The following is a 7,126-nucleotide window of genomic DNA, read 5'->3' on the forward strand; positions in this document are numbered from 1 at the left end:
CAAAAGTCATGAAATTCATCCATTAAGTGACCACTGCAAAAAAACGCCTACCCTGAAATAGGGCGTTCCAAGCCAATCCTTTCTCATTTTACTTGCTGGTTGTTTTCACATCATACTTGCACAGATGGTCTACAGCCTTTTATATAAGGCTTTATTATGGGTGGAAATAGCAAAAAGTGGACTTTTCTGAGGAATATTCACATGTAATAAATAAAATAAAAATAAAATAAAAGCGTCTGCTAAATGACTGTAATGTAATGTATTACATTACATTACATTACAGTCATTTAGCAGACGCTTTTATCCAAAGCTTACAATAAGTGCATTCAACATAGGTAGGGAACGAAACTACTAATCACCAGAAGTATTACGTGCATTCTCTTCTAAAACAAGCAACCAAGAGTATACCTAGCGCTAAAGTAAAAGTGCAATATATCAGCTACTGTACCTACTTTCATAAACAGATGAGGCAAAATAGGAAAATCAAATGCAAATGAGCAAGTGCTAAACCAAATAAGTGTATCGAATAAACAAGATCCAATAAAACAATAAAACAAGAGTTTGTACAACTAGTTAACAACAAGTAGGCAAGGCGAAGAGGAAGGGTAGTGTTTCCTGAAGAGGTGGGTTTTCAGCAGTGACTCTGCTGTCTTGACATCAGTGGGGAGTTCATTCCACCACTGTGGGGCCAGAACAGAAAAAAGTTGTGACCGTGAAGATCGGCCAGAAGGACCCTTGAGCGGTAAAACAAAATGTGACATTGTTTTTTTTTCATATCTTTAAGATGTCCTCTTCATGAAATGGATTGTCCCAAATTTTACTTTTACTGCAAAAGTCAAGAAATTCATCCATGAAGTGGCTCACCACTGCAAAAACACACCTACCCTGAAATAGAGTTCATTTTCTACACGCTGGTTGTTTTCACATTGTATTTATACACAGATGGTCTTACAGGTAGTGTCCAGCAGCCCTTGATATAATATAATATATATAATATAATAATCTTCCGTGAGGAAGAAGCCCAACAAATCCACGGTGAGGCCTTTAGGAGGACCATTCAAGCAAGACGCAAGGGAGCCTGCAGTACCACCACGGGCCAAGACACCATCACACCAGAATGAAATGCTTGGAGCGGGGGAGTCTGGTGCAACGCTCAGGTCCTGGACCTGGTGAGACGGAGCCCGGCGGGCCCAGGAGGCCATCCACAGAGCCTATAGCCCCTCCACGTGCCAGAGCCTCCGCTCTCCCCCATTCCTGGCAGAGTAGTTTCGGACAAGCGTATTGAGTGGCCCTGTCTTTCCCTATGTAGGACTGACCGTGGGTAGCTACCTGGGACTATCGGGGGGGGGCTTGATCAACCCTGGCTGGGTCACCTGGGTGAGGGTGTATGTTGCGAGACCCGAAACATCCTATGACCCCAGGCTACAACACTGATGATACGTCCCAGGTGCATCCATGTGATGTTTTTTCGTTATAAGGCCTTATTCAAGGCAGAAATAGGAATATTCACTTGTGATTTTGGTCAGAGGTAGAACAAAACCTGACCTTGTTTTTTCATAACTTTGACTTGTCATCTAACTATCAACCATCAAACTATTTACATTGACTGCAAAGGTCATGACATTCTTCAATAAAGTTTCTGCACCAAGAAAGTGCAGAACTGCCCCCACCTTGCATGAAAAAGGGATCATATTTGCCCAGATTGTATACAGGTAAGACCCCTACACCCCAAAGCCACCAGACAAAAGTTAAAATTGTCTTGTATTGTGAATCCGCAGGGTTTTATAGGCTCTTGGGCCTGGTTAAAGGCATTAAAAAAATCAGAGTTACTTCTAATCCTGATCTATTATACTGTAAAATGCCTACAAATACAACAAAATGACTGCTTCAGGGAATACAGTTTGATACCATGTTTTACCCTGCCACTTCATATTCATTTGGAATCTATGATCCTCAGGTAGTAATAAGTATAGTCAAGTATAATAATATTAAGCCTAATATCTCTACACCTCAAAGCCTCAGGAATGACAAAATATATTTCTATAAGCCCATAACAACCTAAATGCAGTATGGCTTAAGTACATGCTGTAGAATACACTTTTTGTGTGCCATTCTTAATGAATAATCATCAATCAGCAGCTTATGGAAAACGGTTTGGCCCCCGTCAGTCAGTTCCCCCCCCCCCCCCTCACACTGCTCAAAAAAGTAAATAAATATATGAAATTGAGAATAAGCTGCTGATTGATGATTATTCATTAAGAATGGCACACAGTAGTGTATTCTACTTAGCCCATACTGCATTTTAAGTCTGGCTACCATAGAAGGCTTGCAGAACTATATTTTGTCATTCCATCTGTTTTGAGGCATCAGGATATTTGGCCTACCTGAGAAATATCCTTAGATTCCACATGAATATGGAGTGGGTAAAAAACATGGTATCAGAATACATGTCCTGTTAGTAAGCAGTCATTTTGTTTGCAGGCATTTTACAGTAATATATTAGGATTAGGAGTAACTCTGAAAAAAACAACAACTTCATAATATAATATTTAACAAGGCCTAGGAGCCTAAAATCCTGCTGATTCACAAAACAGAATATTTTGACATATCTTTCGGGTTGTTTTAGGTGTTCGGGTCCTACCTGTAGACAATCTGTGCAAATATGATGTAAATCCAACCAGTAGGTGGTCAATGAAGAAGGATTAACTTAGGTAGGTAGGGACTTTTCGGCATTGTTTTTTTCTTTTTGCAAATGTTCATGGATACATTTCATGAATTTCGACATCTAAGAAAAAATTCGGACCATCCATTTCATGAAGAGGACAAGTCAAAGTTATGGAAAAAAAAGGTGACGTTTTTTTCTACCCCTGATAGAAGAGTAGGACCAGTATTCCATGTGAATATTTCTAAGAAATGTCCACTTTTTGCTATTTCCGCCTATAATAAGGCCTTGTATAAAAGGCTGCTGATTCACAATAGAACCAAATATTGGCATTCTGATTGCTTTAGGATGTAGGGAGTAGGGACACTACCTGTAGACCATCTGTGCAAGTATGATGTAAAACAAAAAACATCAGGTAGAAAATGAGAAAGGATTGACTTCAAACTCCCTTTTTCAGGGTAGGCGTGTTTTGGCAGTGGTGAGTCACTTTGTGGATGAATTTCATGACTTTTGCAGTAAAAGTAAAACTTCTGACCATCCATTTCAGGAAGAGGACATCTTAAAGACATGAAAAAACAATGTCACATCTAGTTCTACCCCTGATAAAGAGCTGGACCAAAGTTACAAGTAAATATTGCTCAGAAAAGTAAACTTTTTGCTATTTCCGCCTATTTAAGGCCTTATATAAAAGGCTGCTGATTCACAATAGAACCACAAATTGGCATTCTGATTGTTTTGGGATGTAGGGACACTACCTGTAGATTAGCCTGGGCACCATTCCTTTTCGGGTATATGATCCGGTCGGGAGCGGAAGTTAAAAAAATAAAAAGTGGCCGGATGGGCAGAACCGGAAACACGTCTCACCTCAAAATAGGTCCGTCCCAATAAAATCCTTGATGCGGCATAGTTTAGCTTATTTTTTAAATGTAAATGTGCGTGCACTATCCGGAGACTATTTAGCGTCTGTATTATCCCACGGGGAAATTCTATTCCATTTAAATAGGGATTGGGGAACCAAAACAAAGCAGCACCGCAAAACCGGATGGGCAGAATCCGGAAACAGGATTCTTTTTTCTTTTCTTTTTTCAGTAGGCGTGGCCTAGACCGGATCATATGGGTCTTTAGTAACAGACACCAGGCTTTCCTCCGAGGTGGAAAGACTGGTGATGCGAGGTTACCTGTAGACCATCTGTGCAAGTATGATCTAAAAACAACCAGCAGGTAGAAATAGTAGAGGCCCTAGGAGGGGTCCACGCGCGACTGCTTATTTTTTTTTCTAGTTTTGATTTTTGGCATCCATAGGACCTCTAATATTGGGATTTTGATGATCCCAAGAAAAAAAGTGGTCCCAAGTGTGTTTTTTTCAATGTTTTATTACCCCTATGAGACCTGGGAGATGGCTGGCTGGAACGCCGGCGAGAGTGTCTTTCGGAGACTGTGGAACGCTCAAATTTAGACGTAGCCCAAAGATAGAGATACCATTTGATTCCAGACAACCTCAGGTTTCCAATGAGAGCAACCTTTTCATGCTACCTTGTCAGGAAGGGGGCTAAATACCTAATGATTCAAAGTTAAGACAACATTTTGGTGAGGGAAAAACGACCATTACCATTTTCCAAATGGTCCCTTGAGCTGTCACCTCAATATATGTGAATGGAAATGGGTTAAATGGATACCTACAAGCCTCCCCTGTACAGACATGTCAAATTTATGCCAATCTCATGCAGTTTTGGGCAAGAACCATGCAGTGTTTTGCATGCAGTACAAATATGTAATTTCCGCCTATTGTAAAAAGGAGACCACTTTACTGCATCTATAGCTGTATGAGACCACTGTACTGTATCTATAGCTGCATGAGACCACTGCACTGTATCTATAGTTGTATGAGACCACTGTACTGTATCTATAGCTGCATGAGACCACTGTACTGTATCTATAGCTGCATGAGACCACTGTACTGTATATATAGCTGCATGAGACCACTGTACTGTATCTATAGCTGCATGAGACCACTGTACTGTATCTAGACCACTGTGCTGAATCTATAAACCACTGTACTGCATATATAGACCATTGTACTGCATTTATAGACCACATACATTGACCACTGTACTGTATCTAATATAGACCACTATACTGCAACTCAACACAACTTAAAACAAATATTTATAAAGCACATTTAACATGACCAGGTCACCCAAAGTGCTGCACAGGTCGCCACGAAGGCTCGGTAGATGCAGTACAGTGGTCCACAGATGCACTAGAGTAGTCTACAGATGCACTCGAGTGGTCTACAGATGCATTATAGGCGTCCACAGTGGTCTACAGATGCACTAGAGTGGTCTACAGATGCACGACAGTGGTCTACAGATGCACTAGAGTGGTCTACAGACACACTAGAGTGATCTACAGATGCACTAAAGTGGTCTACAGACACACTAGACTGGTCTACAGATGCACTAGAGTGGTCTACAGACACACTAGAGTGGTCTACAGATGCACTAAAGTGGTCTACAGACACACTACACTGGTCTACAGATGCACTAGAGTGGTCTACAGACACACTAGAGTGGTCTACAGATGCACTAAAGTGGTCTACAGACACTACACTGGTCTACAGATGCACTAGAGTGGTCTACAGACACACTAGAGTGGTCTACAGATGCACTAAAGTGGTCTACAGACACACTACACTGGTCTACAGATGCACTAGAGTGGTCTACAGACACACTAGAGTGGTCTACAGATGCACTAAAGTGGTCTACAGACACTACACTGGTCTACAGATGCACTAGAGTGGTCTACAGACACACTAGAGTGGTCTACAGATGCACTAGAGTGGTCTACAGATGCACGATAGTGGTCTACAGACACACTAGAGTGGTCTACAGATGCACTAGAGTGGTCTACAGATGCACGATAGTGGTCTACAGACACACTAGAGTGGTCGACAGACACATTGTAGTGCATATGTAGACCATGTACTGCATCTGTAGACCACTGTCGTGCATCTGTAGACCACTCTAGTGCATCTGTAGACCACTCTAGTGCATCTGTAGACCACTCTAGTGTGTCTGTAGACCACTCTAGTGCGTCTGTAGACCACTCTAGTGCATCTGTAGACCACTCTAGTGCATCTGTAGACCACTCTAGTGCATCTGTAGACCACTCTAGTGCATCTGTAGACCACTCTAGTGCATCTGTAGACCAGTGTAGTGTGTCTGTAGACCACTTTAGTGCATCTGTAGACCACTCTAGTGTGTCTGTAGACCACTCTAGTGCATCTGTAGACCACTCTAGTGCATCTGTAGACCACTCTAGTGCATCTGTAGACCAGTGTAGTGTGTCTGTAGACCACTGTCGTGCATCTGTAGACCACTCTAGTGTGTCTGTAGACCACTCTAGTGCATCTGTAGACCAGTCTAGTGTGTCTGTAGACCACTTTAGTGCATCTGTAGATCACTCTAGTGTGTCTGTAGACCACTCTAGTGCATCTGTAGACCACTGTCGTGCATCTGTAGACCACTCTAGTGCATCTGTAGACCACTGTGGACGCCTATAATGCATCTGTAGACCACTCGAGTGCATCTGTAGACTACTCTAGTGCATCTGTGGACCACTGTACTGCATCTACCGAGCCTTCGTGGCGACCTGTGCAGCACTTTGGGTGACCTGGTCATGTTAAATGTGCTTTATAAATATTTGTTTTAAGTTGTGTTGAGTTGCAGTATATGTATATTATATACAGTACAGTGGTCAATGTATGTGGTCTATAAATGCAGTACAATGGTCTATATATGCAGTACAGTGGTTTATAGATTCAGCACAGTGGTCTAGATACAGTACAGTGGTCTCATGCAGCTATAGATACAGTACAGTGGTCTCATGCAGCTATATATACACAGTACAGTGGTCTCATGCAGCTATAGATACAGTACAGTGGTCTCATGCAGCTATAGATACAGTACAGTGGTCTCATACAGCTATAGATGCAGTAAAGTGGTCTCCTTTTTACAATAGGCGGAAATTACATATTTGTACTGCATGCAAAACACTGCATGGTTCTTGCCCAAAACTGCATGAGATTGGCATAAATGTGACATGTCTGTACAGGGGAGGCTTGTAGGTATCCATTTAACCCATTTCCATTCACATATATTGAGGTGACAGCTCAAGGGACCATTTGGAAAATGGTGATGGTCGTTTTTCCCTCGCCAAAATGTTGTCTTAACTTTGAATCATTAGGTTTTTAGCCCCCTTCCTGACAAGGTAGCATGAAAAGGTTGCTCTCATTGGAAACCTGAGGTTGTCTGGAATCAAATGGTATCTCTATCTTTGGGCTACGTCTAAATTTGAGCGTTCCACAGTCTCCGAAAGACACTCTCGCCGGCGTTCCAGCCAGCCATCTCCCAGGTCTCATAGGGGTAATAAAACATTGAAAAAAACACACTTGGGACCACTTTT

This window comes from Gymnoscopelus braueri (genome assembly GCF_963280865.1).
Source record: "Gymnoscopelus braueri genome assembly, chromosome: 21".
Lineage (NCBI taxonomy): Eukaryota > Metazoa > Chordata > Actinopteri > Myctophiformes > Myctophidae > Gymnoscopelus > Gymnoscopelus braueri.